General features: G+C 42.3%; 1 protein-coding gene across 1 annotated transcript in view; it reads left to right on the top strand.

The window, feature by feature from the left end:
* Positions 1 to 16710, top strand: part of NLGN1 (neuroligin 1) — a 484028-nt gene that overhangs the window by 22195 nt on the left and 445123 nt on the right. The gene's annotated exons all lie outside the window — the stretch shown is intronic.

A 16710-nucleotide genomic window follows, 5' to 3' on the forward strand; every position in this document is an offset into this window, starting at 1 on the left:
ATGCAGATGGCAGGTAAGAGGAACTGAATTTACTAGCCTTCCTGCAGCGTGCTCTGCAATGGATAATTCAAATATATACTTATGATATTTTTGGCATATTAGCTGCTCTATGCAGAGCTAGCACTGGATTTTGTAATAATGATGTGTGTGCAGGACACACACACTTGCTATCTTGGGCACATTACTAGTTACACAGAGCTGGCTGGGAGCCAGCTATACCTCAGATATGCTTTAAATTATGAAAAATGATCCTTATTTCTATTCAGAAAGCCACTGCTTTCCAGAAAAGCATGGATCTGGAGAGGATTGACTTGGCCAGATGAGGGTACCAGGCTGCTTGCCCTCACCTCTGTTGGAGTGGGGTTCAGCCTGCCCCACACATGGCCAAGGGCTTTATCTTTGTTCCAGTCTGTGTCTAGGCCTAAATTCCCTCTTCAGCTACAACCAGCAGGGACCAGAGGCACATGGAAGGGGTTTGGTGACCAAGTAGGGCAGAATGTTAGAGAAGTTAAAAAATTCAAATTTTAAAGTTCAAATTTTATGCTCCCCAAAGGCTGACAGGTTTTACCTATGTGTCACTGTTCTGGCCTTTTTTGAACCAAGAGCTCTCTGCAAAAATGAGATTTCAAGAGCCCACCAAATTCAGAGGATATAGCATTTTAGTCTGTGCTCATTTCTAGGTGGATGCTGCTTTATAAAAATAAACTTGACGTGAATCTCTCCCTCCCACAGAAGCTAACGATGTTCCCTGCAGCACTCCTAAGCCCAAGTCATTCCTGTTTTATTGGCCCAACTTCAGACAAAGGTTTTACCCTCTCTCTGCAAACTTTGAAGTCTTTCTCATACAGTAAATATTTTGCTTTAGAAGCATTAAATCAGGAACAAAAATATTAGGAAAATATCTGCTCAACTTCAGCTTAATCTGTGTGCTGAGCTATAAATCTGTGCCTCTTGCTACCAATTTTATAGACAATTCCTGTTATATCAATTCTGTCAGGGTAAGAGTAGTCATAGAAGCAAAAAAAGAAAACAAAACCAAAATACCCCAAGCTCTAATGAAACATAAATTGTGCAATCAATATACTACAGTAGTTTCTGAGGAACTTTATATTCTGTACAACAGACCAAAATCTCCCTTATAGATTGCCCTTGTAAGACAAAATTTGTCAGTCCATGCAAGATGCAACCGAGGTGATTTAGTGCAATACAACAAGAATGGTGTAAATATTCTCCATGTGAGAGCCAAACAATCAGACAAAAGTCAAAACTGAGACCAGGGCTTCCCCTTGAGAGGGTGCAGCTCAAAAATGCCTCTTGGACTCTGAAACAGGAGCATCAGTCTGTTGATAGTGTTCACAGGAGGAGCTGGCCAAAATGAATGGGTTTTTTTAGAGGCAACTGTCAGCTGGTGTGATGTGAGTATATTGTAGCAAGATTCTGAGAGCTGTCATGATTGCTTGGAAAAAGCAATATAATTTCAGGCCAACTAATTTAATCCTTTTGATGCCAAGAGATTTGCTCCTGCTAAGTCCAAACACAGAGATATCTCACCAGCACTTTTATTAAGGCAAACTATGTGAAAGGTTCACTCCATTTTGATGGACAGATTATTAGGGAAAAGCAATAATTTGCTGAAGTCCTATTTTCATGCCAGTTCTGGGAATGATATTAAAGTTAGCTTCAAGGCCAGCTCTCACCATCTCAGGATGGTGTGGATTTGGTAAACTCCACCAAGAATCCTCTCAGCAGTATTGTCAGTATTAGAAACACAGCACATATCCATGCCTCAGGAATAAACAGAAATAAAGCTCTTCCCTAAAGTAACCTAACCAGGATTCATTCCCCCCTACTTTTTATTGTTTGGTTCACCTCTGTAAAGCTTTTCAGCATTTATATTCATTTCACACTGTCAAAAGCTGAACAGAAGTAAGATAACAAATGGTTCTGGTAGCAGCTGTCACCACCTACTGTCTGTGTATGCCTGTGTGAGTCTCTAAATGGAAATAAAGTACTTTAATAACACATTTTCTCTAAACTGTCCTCATGGATAAAGTTACTCTCAAATCAGTCCATGAACACTTTCCAATTCGGTGCCCACTTCAGGCTGCATCTCTGTCTCTCCTCTGCAGCCTGGGTAGGTATGCAGCACTGTGATTTAAAGACATTCCAGATGAAAAATACTTTAACAGCACACCTTCTCTGGCTGCTGCTTGCCTGCATTAGCTGCTTGTGGTGTTTGAGCCTTTTCCCAGCGTGCCTGATTTTGTGGCTATAAATTAAGCTGCCTGCCTATTGCATTTTTTTTTTTTTTTTTTTTTTTGCTCCCTTGGCTCAAGCCAGGAAGTGTCCAGAGCCACAAATTAGACACGAAGTGCTCTGCCCTCCCTGCTCCTGCACCATTCCTTCCAGGAGCAGATGGCAGCTGGGAGGATAAATACCTCCAATTTCTTAAGGCCCTGAAGAGAAAAGAAACTCCATTTCAAGGTGAGCTCTAAGGTACTGCTTTCCATGGAGAGAGGTGAGGCAGCACTGCACCTTTGTGTTTGTCTGTCCTTGGGTATCACAGTGCCCACAGGAGATGCAGGGAGCTCTGGGGTTCAGGTGCCCTACAGGATTTTTGGCTTGGAGAGGAGCTCTTTGTGGGTCCAGCCAGCAGAGACATGACATGCCCTGATCACTCATGATGCTGGCTTTTGAGCCAATATCTTTCAAGATGGGTTGATGCCTTTTTTTTTATTAGAAGTTTAAAGAATACTTCTGGAGAGTAAAGTCAGCATCTCCCACTCAGGCTTTGGGGAGGTGTGGTCAGTGACTGTAATTTTTGATATTCTCTGTCTAAGACCAAGTGTACTCCCAGGAAGTTTCTAGAGGACCTGTGCTGATGATAAGATCATTTCTGAATCTGATTTTTAGCTGCAGAGAGTGGATTCTCAAAATAAATGTATTGCCTTTAATGTGCTCTCCCTCGAGGATTTTCATGGTGTTGGGTTGTGTCTGGTCATTGCAAGGCTTCTTCAGCGAGAGAGGGCAGGGAAAACTCTATAAAGTCCCACTTTCTACCTTTTTTTTTTTTTTTCCAGTGGATGGCCAGGAATTCCAGTCTGTGTGCTGCAAAAGGAAGGGAATACACTCTGTCCTGCCTTGATGTCTCCTTGGCTGCAGGAGGAGGCGAGGCTGGGCAGAAATGTGGCTGTGCCCTGACCCAATGGGCAGCACATCCAAAAATCCTCAACCCTGCAGTGCTCCCAGGAAAGCCCAATGATGCTTTCCTGGCATCATTGAGCACTGATGCCAGGAAAGCTGCCTGTGCCTCTCTAACGTGCCCCAGCAGCCGACAGGCTCCTGGAGATGAACTTCTATTCGTGTAGGTATTTATATAGAAATACTCATCTTTTGCTTCTCACGTTAGGAAGTTGATGGAAGGCTTGGTTGGACCACGCTGCCTCACTCTATCTAGGTGTGAAATGGTGTCCCCAAGGCTCTGGTGCCACAGCCACTGGGCAGATTTTAGCTTTCTGCAGATATTTTTGCCTGGAAGAGGGCGTGTGGCCATGACAAAGCCTGTGAATCCCAGGGCAATGAGCTGCAGGAGAGGTTACCTGAACACACAAGGTGTGCAAAGGAGATGGCACTGCTGCTCCTCTCCTGCCACAGGAACAGGGCCTGCCACAGCCATCTGTGGGAAATTCCAGCTGTGGAATAGGCTGGAATATTATAGTATTATATACTATTATATAATTATAGGCTGGAATATTATATATCTCCCCAGCAGCACCCTGGTGAATTCATCAGGCTCCCTTTGCTCACATGTGGGAAGTGTTTCGTGCCTCAGATGTTCCACACCAAAAACTGTGTGCACACGTGCTGTGGACTTCTTCCTGTGCACAGCAGCCAGGAACCTTTCTCATTCATTTTTAAATCACAGGGCAGGATTATTTGCCTGAAATATAAATCTGGACAGATTTTAAACAAGCTGGTGTTTCTGAAGTTTGTTATGCTGTTTGATATTAGGAGATTAGTGTGAGACAAGATCTTTTGATCCTCAGAAAGCTTTAATGTTATTTTGTATCTAAGATGTTAATAATTGTCAAGAGGTCTTACAGAGATACGTATATTGTATGGTTTCCACTGAGGTTTTAAGCTAAAGAGTGATTTCTCATACCTTTCATATCCCAGTCCAGATGTTCAAGTTCTATTTCCCTACATTCCAACAGATGGATGCCAAAAATTTAGAGAAATTTGCAATGTTTCTCAATTTAGTGTATTTATAATATTCTCTATTACAGAAGAGTGAAGACTATGTCCCAATTTCTGCAGTTATTTTCTTCACCAGCAACAGAAAGCACTTAATTCTTAAGCCTTAACAGTGAGAGTTCTCCAAGGGAGCATTATTTTTTCATCTCTCAGGCCAACTTTAATGAAGCTGACTAAGTCCCTCCTGATTAATTTAATGGTAGCTAAATAGTGCAGAAATAGTGAGAAACCACCAATTCTTCTCCTGATAACTCTGCCTTCCTGGTGTCAGTGGTAATCAGCAGCATGCTGGCCAACATATAAAACCTCTAAATTAAACAAGCATTTCTATTTTCATTCCTAATAAATTTGATTTTTTTTTCCAATCCAATAATTTTAGTGCTAGTTGTTCAGAAATGCCTGTTATTTGCATGTTTGCAAAAACAACATGATTTAAAGAATGATAATATGGCATGAATACGTAGATCTAGGACAGACATTTTGGCTTAAAGAAGAGACAAGAACTGCATGATATTTGCAACATGTAAGTTAGCACTTGCTTTAGGGATATTATTCAAATTTAATGCTATGCACACATTTTTCTGGATCAGGATTTCTAACTCAAAATTTTGCAAAGTCAGACTAAAGGCTTAATTTCCTTAAGTCTGAAAGATCTCTGGAAATATTTTGGACCAGAAACAATAACTTTGAATTTCCTGACCTTTGAGCTTATTGCATGTCACGTCTCTTCAACCCCACAAAATGCAGAGGAGTTTTTGTTTATTTCTTAAAAAAACATTGAGCAAAACCACCACAGTTCCAATCCAGCAGCTCAAGTTTGCTGCTTTTCTCTGCACCATCTCCAATTTGTCTCCATCTGAACAAAGAGGCAAATTGGAGACAATACAAAGTAAGCCAACAAAAATACAGAGGTTTAGAAAACATGGCCTGGGAGGAAATACTAAGAGCACTGAATTTATTTAATTCAGAGAAGACTGAGAAGAGATCTGCTAAGAGTTTGCAGAGAGAATAGGGTGGCTAATTGCCCTTCATGTCAAATAAGGATACAAAACCATCATGGGCTATTTTGCAGCATGAAAGATGGGGAGAAATGCTCTATCAGCTTGCTGATATAGAGAAGTCTGTCTCACTGGAGGTTTTTAGAAACAGTACAGAAGTGTCTTTCAGGGATGTTCTGTGTTTTGCTTCAGAGGAGAGCTGGATTAAGAGACTGCTGAGAAACCCCAGCCCTACAATTCTGTGATTTCCCAACCACTCTGTCCACAATTCCAGGAAGAAATTCTATAATCTCCAGCTATTCTCTCACCACCTTTTCATCTCCTGTTAGGAGGAGTCAAGTCCTTCTTTCTTCTCAAGTGACAACTGTTTTTGTCCCCATCACAGCTCATTTCGTAATGTAAGAGGGAAAAAAAGCACTAGGAAAGGGTGACACTTTCTGACCTTACTCACTCACTGCTGTAATATTTATTGCTTTAAAATAAAGTGCCTTCAGTATGGTAAAGAAAAAAAATAGAAATAAGATATTTGCTTGCCAGCTGAAAACCTCTAACATTTCATAAATTCTTTTGAATGAAGTTTGGCATTACAGGGCTGAAACAAGTGTAGTTGGACCCTTTTTCAGGATGTCAAGTGCACAGCTGAAGTGATTGGGGCCAGAGTGGAGATAAAACATTAGAGAGAGTCCAGAGAGTGCAGCTTGCAAGTTCTCTATTCTCATCACCAGCCATATTCCTGTAAAGCAGAAAGTGGCTCTTTTTTATCTTTTCTTTTCTGTTTTATTTTATTTGAGAGGCATCTCAAATTTGGCCTTTAAAAATCCTTACAGCTACTAAGGCGGTTTTTGCATCATGTATTGTGAAAAAAGTCAAGCCCTCATCTGCACAGTAAATGTTAGCAGCCAGGTTAATTGTGAGGATATAGGGCATCTTTCAAGGTTTATAAGACAGCTGAGCTCTTGGAGATATTGTTTGCACAATGCTCTAATGCTGCCTCTTTGAAAGCAGCCTTTGGCTGCAGAGTGCTACTATTTAATAGGTCTAACACTGCTAAAAATCGAGACACTGATGCCATTATTAAATTTCATGCTGCACACAAGCAAACAGTTTATCATAGTCTGTTCCCAGCAATTGTAATCCAATTTATGTTATCTTACATTGTTTAAAAAAGAGGGAGCGGGAGAGAAAGATACCGTACATCAATCTGATAAAAATGTTTAAATAACTGGTACTTTTTTGTGATTATGTTGGTTTTATAGCAGCATTATGGAAACACGACAGGGTAACTGAAATCTGATTACGTCTAAGTCCTTGCCCATTATGTGATTATTATGAACCATGACTTCTCCTGGCACATTATGAATTACATGGTCATAATACAAGGGATTTCCAATATAATTAACTGAGATTAGCAGCACTGGAGAAATCTGGGAATAATGATACAACTTTGAACAATCAGTTTTACTGTAAGTGCTGCTGGCTCTGGCTTCCAGGAAACAGGAGGCTGGTGGCTGCAGCAGTGACCCACCTGCTGGGCTTTCCTACACCTCCTTTCTCTTCTCTCCCCTCTGTGAAATTAATTGCAACCTTGCCAGAGTGATAGGTACTCACTTTTTTACTCTTTTCTTCTCATATTATACTGATAAAACCCCAGGCTGGATAAGAGATTTTGAATAAAGTCAAAGGTCTGTAGATCCCTCCTTTAGGGGGCTTAGCCTGAAACTGGAAAGGACTCTGCTTTTGAAAGCTCAGAAATAACTACTTATCAAAGAACAGGACTACTTGAGACAGCTCAAGTTTGAGTACTTAAAGGCAGAAAGTCATGAAAATCACAGATTAGTTTCAAAGATCATTGCCAAAGTTGAATTATTTCTTTGGTATCTCAGGCAACCAAGGAACCTTTTCCCACAAAACCCCAGCTTTTGGATTCTTGGCTGCTGAAGACAAAGCCATCTGAATCCAAGGGGGGCTGCTCACTATGGGAAGGAAAAGGATTTAGATCCAGTGGCCATATTCTGGCTTTAGAGGAAAAAGGGAAACAGAGGGCATGATGGAAATACTGTAGGGAAAAAAAGAGGCTAAACTGGACTTTTGTTTAACCAAAGGATTAAACATTTGATGCACTACTGTGTGGACAGCTGGGGCAGAGTGGGAACTTCCCTGGCTATTGAGATATCGTTTGTCCCTGATAGAGCTGGGATTAAAAAATAGAGCACTTATTTTTCACTTGGTGTCCTTTTGATTTCCCCTATACATAAATACAGTAGGAACCTTAGAGAAAAGTAAAAAATATTGCCTGGGATTTTTTGGTTCTGTTCAGTGCCCCCTTCCTACTATTATTTATGAACGGCTCTTAATTTTGGGATTTCTCATGCAATTGCATCTCAGGATTTTCATTCAACCCTAGGAATCCCAGGATGGTGCTCCTGAATGACATGGATTTTGTTGCACCCAGTGAGCACAAGGAGTGCTTTGCATTCCCTTTGCTGGGGTGATTCTGCTGGTTTATCCCTGTGCCTCCAGGGCTGGGGGAACCTGGCCACTGCTGCTGCTCCTGCCTGGAGCTTGTGCTGCCTTCCGAAGGGTCCTGTGGAGCTGCTCCTCAATGTGCTGCAAAGTGCTGTCCTGAGGAGTTATTTTGGAATGTTGACATGCTGTTTGTGTGATACTAATCCTCACAAACTCGGCAAACCCAAGGGAAATGTCCACCTCATCAATTCAGACCAACTCTGTTTCTATTTCCGTTTGTTTTGACACAGAAATATGAAGTGGAGGTCTTGGGAATATCCACTTGCCAGTCTCTAATGGTGTTTCTTCTTTTGTCCCAGCTTGTTTTTCATTTTTTCATTGCTTTCTGATTTCTGTTCAAGGTTTGCTCTGTCTGCACCGTTTCTTTTCTTGTCTTTCTTGCTATTTCCCTGCCTTCTTCCATGACTGAAAGAAAAATAGTGAGAGGTGAGGGGATAATTGTGTGATTTAAGGTAATTTCAGCAGACTTTTTTCAGCAATGTGCTGAGCAATCATAACTCCTGTTGAGTTCAGTGGGGATGGAAAACCACGGGCCCTTCCCAGATGGTGCTCTGCATTTGTCAGAATAGAGCTCAAAGGAATCATATTTATAGCAAGCTATTTTGAATGGCAGCAGTAAAGCAGCTGGAGAAGGCTAATGTACTTGAGTCTGGCAGCAGTTTTACCTGTTTGTAAGACATTCAATCCCTTTTTAAAACAAACCATAGCGCAGCCTAAAGTTTGGAAGCTTCATTTTCCAGTCCTGGCTTCAGCACTGGGCAATTTAGGAAATTCTGATTTATCTTGACTGTGCAGTGGAGTAGGGAGACTCCAGGCAGGCCAGCCCAAGCTGAGGGTAAAAAAAACTTAGGTTTTAAGTTTTTCTGTTCTGATTTGGTGTGCAGCCTTAGCTTTATATTGAGTGTTACTAGGATTTTTTCACAGGGTGGTGAAAACAAAACAATCCTATTCTAGCTGGAGACTCAAGGACAGTCTCTTCAAACTTCAGGCCCAAAGCATAAACAACGTGCAAAGAGGAGGGCAGGCAAGCAAGCAAGGAGGATGAAACTTCATCATTTGAAGCCATTAATTGGACAGTTAACTCCTACATGGAAATGGACTAAAACTTATAAAAATGTGAGATCTTGTGACCAAGCTCTATTTGCCATCCAGGCAGAGCCACGACTGCGGCTGAGGTACTGCTAGGGTGTGGCATTTGAAGTCACTTCAATAAATATCCACTTTATTCCTCTGAACTCCATCTGGCCTCTGCTCCAGCTCCTTGAGGCATCAAGGGCACGAGCCCTGCTGATCTCGGTGCCAGGCCAGCAGAGCTGTCACTTGTGGGCCCTGTGCTGGAGCCCCTTGTGACCCTACAGGACGAGGCTACAGCCTGTTCTGGAGGGGGCACAGGACTTTCACAGCCTCCTGGGTGGGTTCCTCACTGAGAGTCTGATAGAAGTCTGGAGAATGAGTCTGCAGCAGATATAAGTTTGCAGTTTTCCTCTGAGCAGCCACACAGCACTGAGGAGTCTTTTGAGGAGAATTAGTGGACTTTCCTCCTTGCCAGAATGCTGCCAAAGGCAAAGCTCTGCATCTGATGGAGGGCTGATACCAGTGTGAATGGGAAATTGGCTGTACCAAACTAAATTTAAAAGTAATTCACTGTAGAATAAAAAAAAAAAAAAAAAAGAGAACAAACTGTGAAATGCAGACCAAGGATTCTTTGGTCACTTGCAGATATTTCTCTGATGGACCAGAGAAGTGAACTTTGCTGTATCAAGTGGATTTACACTGTTCCTGTTATATTTTTAGTTATTCAAGCTGATTAGTATGACTTTAGGCTGTTCAATGGAAGCACGTGTATCAGGCAGCCTCACTTTAACCACTATCTCAATGAAAAAACCCAAACCCGTGTCCAGGGAAAAGCTTTTAGAAAATCATTAACTTTGTCAGATAACTATTTTCCCAAGGCTTTTGTTAAAATGTCTGGTTTACTGTAAAATGTTTCTAATGAAACACTAGGCAGGGGAATATATCTATTGACAATTTAGTGCTATAGTAGAAGGAAACTACTCTAAATTTGTGAGCTCTCAGGAATGATTTTCCTGATCTATGATAAGCAAATTCAGCTTTCTGCAAATATGAGGGTAAATCTTTGCTAAGAGATGTATGAACCTGGCACCACCAACTACTACAGCCAAGTGTTTTGTTGGGTCTATCGCTGAGGAAATCACATCTCAAAATGGAGAGGCTTACATGGAAAAAATATCTGCATGCAAAATGAAAATAACATAATTTGTCTTCTAAAATCTTCTGGTTTTGTCTGTTAATTTCCCAATCTATCTAACAAAACCTTCTTGGGGAGAGTGGCCTGCCTACTAGAAATGTAAACTTACTATGTATATAATTTTATGAATCATATTACTTATGCTTTTTGTTCTGTAATTAGTTTGCTTCTGCTTTCAACACCTTCTCCTATGGTCTCACATCAGATTAGGGAAGAACCTGCTGATAAATCACACTGGCATTTCAGCTGGCACCTAGTTGTTAAATTCTTTGCCAGTTCTTTGATAAGCCCTTTTTTCTTCAGAATTTAAACCTTGATTTCAACCAAAAAAGCTTCTGGCCTTGCAGATGTGAAGTAAAACCTTTCTAAATACCAAAGGCTGCAGTGCTTTCTTCCTGAATCTACATACAGCAAGGCAGAACCTTTCAGCATTGATTGGAGTGGAGTGACAGGAGAGAGGAATTTCTTTCAGTAGTTCCCAAAGGGGATTAAGCTGCTTTGAAACTGGACCATTCCATTGCTCTTACCAGCTTTTTGGGATGTGAATTCTGTGGGGCTGTGCTGCAGAAAAAGGTCTGTTTTACCAACCTCGATAGAAGCTGTCAGTAGACAACACGAGCTGCTGTTTCTGAGGGTCACAGTCGCCTCTCACGGCAGAGTCTGTGGAGGAAGAAGTAATTGGAAGAAGGGATTCCCTCTGGAATCGTACTGCTGGATCATACCCTGGCATGATTTGCAGGTCTGAGGAGGCTGGACGGCAGCTGGGAAGCCAAAAGGGGACTTTGAGTACATTTCTTACTCTGAAACACTTTCGTTACTCTGAAACGCATTCCTTACCCCAACCATGTGGCAGTGGTCCAAGGAGAGCCGTGATCCAAGTTGGAATGCACCCCATAAAATGCCCTGCTAGAGCTCAGAGACAAATCAGTCACTAGGTCTGGAGAGAGCAGTAATTCTCCCTCCCCCAGCCCTGATCAGAAGTGGCAGAGATTGCTGTTGCCACTGGTTTGGTTTGTTTTCCCTTGCCCTGCCTTGCTCGGGGTGGCCTGGCTGGGCCTTCTGTGCAGCTCCGGCCATCAGGGGCCCATCTGTGTTTTGTGCTCTCTGCTGTGGAAGTTCAATGCTGCACGGCTTCTCGGGGATAGCAGCACAGCATTTTTCATCCACGGCACGATTGTGTCTGCAGCACACGTGCATTTTGTGCAAAGGTTCCCCATCTGTCTGCCACCCCCACAGCGGTGCTGCCCCATCCCCAGCACGCCTAATTCCCCCTGCTCCAAGATATGTGACAGCTCCCACCTTGGTGTAGTGCTTAGGCAAGGATGGGACTTTTCCAGAAAGCTAAAGGAGCTGAAATCTTTCATCTATAACAGCTCCTTTCTCCCAAAAGGCTGTTTGAAATCACAGGGCAGTCATCTGCCACAGTCCATTTCAGACCAGCTGTTGGAACGGGCAAAACTGCGTCTGAAACTGGAGCAAGAGCAGGGAAATGGCACCACTGGTGCTCGTGTTATCCCACTCCTTCAGTGTCCTCTAGGACAGAGAAATACGGCGCTCTAACAAAACATATCCAAAGCCCCACAACAGACAGGTGGTTAGCTGCCCTCCTCTATAATAATTTCACTTATATTGAATTCCAGATATCCTGATCCATCTCTAAAGGTGAGGATGGTCCCGTTTTATCACTTAAAAATGAAGGAAGATTTATCTGAATTAGATTTACAGACAGACTTTCTGAATGAGCATGTGCTCTGACAACAGCTATGCTGAGATCTGAACTGGAGATTTTTCCAGTCCATCTTTCAGCGGGATGACTTTTTAAGCACTTCCTTTACTGCTGAATACCACAAAGGCTCAGACAATCTATTGATGATGAAGGTCAGCACCTCCTTAGCAGCCCATAAAGTGAGTCTCTCACAATCAGGTTTCAGACTTTTTAAGATTCTAGCCATTTCTTTAGGCAATGAAGCAACCTAGTTCTTTTATCTTGCTATTTTTATTGTTTGAAAGCCTGAGTCACATCTGATCTTTTTTATTTTTAGTTTTCTTTTGGGGAAAAAAAAAATCCAACCCTTAATATGTCTTTTTTTTGTTCAGTACTCTTGTTTCTTTGTGATAGACATAAGTAATGGCTCATTCACTGCAAATTCAGGACTCCTTACATTTTTCTTGCTGTGATAAGGGCACACTTGCCATTATTACAGCTAAATTGTCCGCGTTGCTGCAGTAAAGGTTTTGTCAGCACTTCCACTCTAAACGCTATTTTTACTTACTGTATTAACTGGTTTATATTAAAAAAAACAAAAACAAAACCAAAACAATAAATTTGGCTCTGGGCTGAAATTTGGCAAGGTTAATCATGGTCTTTTCATAGCAGTTTGCCGGGTTTTAACCATATGACCCTAATTGCTGTTTGAGGCTGAAACTTCTGTATCAATTGTTTATGTGGTGCTGAGTAGAAAAAGCACTAAACTCATTAGGCTATAAACATAAGAGAAACATTAAACTGTGTTAATAATTACTGCTGACAGCTATCAGGTAGTTCACTAGGCACCCATGCAAAGATAGTAAGCTTAGGGTCAGGGTTAAACTTAGGCTTAATATTCAAATTAAGACAACTCCAAACCCTTCTGTTGCTCACAATAGCTTGTGGTAGTTAACTAAAGTGGAGGGTAAATGTGACAGAACCAGAATGTAAGAAGCAAATCCTGGGTAAAATACCTATGGTGTCTTTAAGGATAGCATGAAAAATTCAGTGGGAAATACAATTAAAATAATGGAGAGTAGTTTCCAGCAGGGGTATTAATAATGTGGCTTCTTGCAAGTGCTCCAGTGCAGAAGGGAAAGGGCAGCATGAAGATCAAGTAATGTGTGCAGGAATCCAGGGTGCCCCTATGAAATACTTGGGCATTGTTTAGGCAAAACAGGAAAATAGATAAATCCCTCTTCCTGCCAGCATTGGGTCATCTTGAATAGTAATGGATTTGTTTTCTCCCCCTGAATTTTTCCCCTTTTCCCTCTCTATGTTTTATCTGGCTTATCATTCCTTGAAGGAAGGATGCAGCTGGCCTGCAGGGCTGCCCCTGAATTAAAAAAAGTGATTTAAGAGTCTGCCTCTTCCAGCTGGTCAATACTGCCTTTCTCTTGCACTGCTGCAGCTCCTGGTGCATTTCTGTGCTAATTAAAACAGCTCAGAGTCAACAGATTCACTAAAGTACCTGGGATCCCAGTTAATCCATTTCATTTGGCACTGAAGCAGGCTGGATGAAATATATACTGACCCAGGATGGCAGCCATGGGAGAGGGGAGAAAGGCAAAACCAGGAAACTTCTGCTCCTCCTGTCTCCTCTGACCAAAACCCATCACCTGCATTTCTTTGGTTTGCTGGTTTAGACAAGGCTGCATGTTTGGGCACATGGCTGCCAATCTTCAACCAGCATTAAGAACATTTTTTAAGCTTTAAGGAAGTTGAAATCAGGACAGGCAGCATCTTTAAAAGTTCTAGTACTCACTGAAATGGGTGAGCCAATCTCACAAAATGGCTAAATAAAGCTCTTAAAATTTTCAATTTCCTTGGAGCCTCTTCCCCTCCATGTATTCTTTAAAGTGTTATTTTAAAACTTCTGCTGTGATGCTCAGTAATATAAAGTGCCAACAATTTAACACAAAATTAGGCACCTCAATTAACTATTTATTGCTGTAGAGATGCTCAAGGATCTTACTAACAAGTTGTTTGAATAAAATTAGAGCTGTAAAAGGACAGTAGGCTAACAACTACAATTATAATTCAAACCCAAGAGGAACCAATCTCCCTAGCAGCACGTCTCAGGACAGTGAGGCAAAGCAAACACAAAAAACATCAGTGATCTGGAGGAAGGAAAAGGAAGATTCAGCGTGTAGTGAGGGCTTAGGATACGTGGTTGGTAACTGGTGTGACTAGGGAAAAATAAAGAGAGGAAAATTGAAGATGTTTTCTGCGTATGTTTTTCAGGCACTGTGTAACTGTCTTCCTTACACTCCCTCCAAGGGATACACTTCCTGTAAAAGTGTGGGAGAAAAATGCCGAGAGACAAAAGAGACAGCAGGGAGAGCATTCCAGCTCTGTGTAGTGATGTCATCCCATTAGCACAAACCCCGCATTGTCAATTAGGGAAAAAGGGTCAGCGCTGCCTCTGACGGGATGTGAAGCCCGGCCAACCCTCCTACCCTGGATGCAGAGGGAGTAGAGCAGTTCACTTTCATGGCTAAAGGGCCACGGGGAGGAAAGAGGGAGAGAAAAATGGAAATTTTAAAATGGGAAAGATTTTACAGTAGGGTCCTGAAAAGCGGAGTTGTGAGAACAAGTAATTGCTCTGTGCGAGGAACAAGGATGTGTGTGTGTGTGCCTAAGGTATAAACAGAGCTGTGAGTTTAGGCTAATCCCTAAATGAAAAGGAATACAAAGATTGGTCCTACCAGTGAGACTCTGCACTGAAAAAGCTTGAGATTTTTTCTACATTTTTTTTTTTTTTTGGTACTGCAATATTTCCTAATTCTGTTGGGAAGACAAGAAAGCAATTTTTGAAGAGATTACAAAGCAAACGTCCAAGTGTCCTACTTGCTCTCATTCTGAAGGAGATGAAGAACTATTGATTTTCTGAAAGATTGCTTTGAAATGGTGGGAGCTGAGTACTTGTAAAGAGCGAGTGCAGAGGGGCAGAGTTTGGTTTAGGAGGGCTGCTGCAGACTGTGCTGTGGGCTTGATTAGGTCTGCCCACATGCTATTAAGTCTGAACCTCAGAACTGCTCTGGGCAGCCCTGCCTCCAGGATGAGGCAGGAATTCAATGAGAGCTCACAGTGCAGAGAGGGTTCTCTTTGCTTCACAAAGGAATCACATCCCTATGGGAGCCAGCCCTAGGAAAGCCCAAGCCTAAAGGAGGTGTTTTCACACCTGTACTGGCTTCCAACCCCTTGTGCAGTGCACCAAACTCAGCAGGTGCCAGATCTGCAGCAAAGAAGGTGCCTCACACCTTGCATGACCTGCACTTGGCTCAGACACAGAGCCAGAGAGGTGGGCTGGGTACAGATCCTTTTCCAGCTGCAGGAGCCGACAAACAGCTCACCCTGATCAGCCCCAGCCCCAGCTGCTGCTCACCACCGCAGGATGGGTGTCCCCTGACTGTCCCCTCAGCTTTGCTCATTAACCCTCATTACTTGAGAAGAGGTGTGTGAGGTTAGAGCTACCATTTTAGCTGTTTCTGCTCACCAAATGCAAACCACCACCACTAAATCTTGTGAGGTTTTGCATGGTAAAAAGTTAGCTGCAACACCCAAGCTTCTAACTAGGACCACCCCATCAGAACAAAGGCAATTTTGGTGGAGGTGCGTCCTTCTGGTTACACTTTGGATGATTCTGGGGTGCACAGAAACTTGACAAAAAATAAAAATACAAATAAAAATAAAATCAAAACATTTACAAGGGCATGTAGTGATAGGACAAGGGGGACAGTCCTATCACTGAAAGACAGTAGGTTTAGATTAGATATTAGGAAACAAATTCTGTACTGTGAGGGTGGTGAGACCCTGGAACAGGTTTCTCAGAGAAGTTGTGGGTGCCCCATCCCTGGAAGTCTTCATGGCCAGGCTGGATGGAGCAACCTGGTCTAGTGGAAGGTGTCCCTGCCCATCCCATGGCGGGAGGGTTGGAACCAGCTTTAGGGTCCCTTCCAAGCAAGGCCATTCCATGATTCTGTGATAAATCAGTGCTAGAGCTTCAGTGAATAACTTTATTGCAAAGTAAGAAATGTAGTATCTTCCTTTGTGGGCCTAATTCTTTCCTCTGGCAGTAACAAATCCCACAACAACTCCCCAGATCAAAGTCAATCAAAAGAAGTAACAGGGAGAAAAGGAAGGCATGAGAGTGGGAAGAAGAAAAGCCGGGAAATAGGACACTGAGAAACTACAGGAAGGTTTAAAAAAGGCCATCATATGAAGATGCAAAGTGAATTTTAGTGGGCAGAGGGTTTACCCTCTGAATGCCCTTCATATTGCTCCACTGCCCCAAAGGAGGAATCTCCCTGGATAGATGTCATTAACTGGAATTTCTATTTCTTGTCTTTTATTGTTGTGGCCTTTATTTCTTTGGTGCTGTTGTTCTTTATGTGTTCTACCTGATTTCCAATGTAAGAGCAATAAATGGAAGAAAAAGTGTAAAAATCCAGCAGGGTACAATGCAGGGAGAGGGAAAAAGGGACCAGAACAGGTTCTGGCAGGTCCCTACTGCTTTTAATGAGGATGCTCATGCCAAAGGGATCTATGGAAAACACAGCCTAACTGAGAAATCAGAAACCTCAGAGAGCTAGTCCAGATCCTCCCATGGTATAAATTGACATTGATCTGTCCCAAAAAGATGGCAAATGATGAACTTTATGTCTACAAAGGAGTTGCTATGATCAGAAATTTATCTTTGCCAAGAGGACCATGCAAAAAAAACCACACCTTTATCCCTCAGCAAACAAAGCTAAGTTCTCTTTTGCCAAGTTAGCTGCTGAATTTCTATGACCTCAGCAGCACAATTTGTCTTGAAGCTTCTACTCAGATGACCCTTAAAAGCAGTAGTGAAATTCTTCTGCTTGGGTTGTGGAGCTAATAAAGACTCTAAGAACTGGTGGGAGGGCACTGAA

The sequence above is a fragment of the Anomalospiza imberbis genome, chromosome 10 (assembly GCF_031753505.1).
Source record: "Anomalospiza imberbis isolate Cuckoo-Finch-1a 21T00152 chromosome 10, ASM3175350v1, whole genome shotgun sequence".
Lineage (NCBI taxonomy): Eukaryota > Metazoa > Chordata > Aves > Passeriformes > Viduidae > Anomalospiza > Anomalospiza imberbis.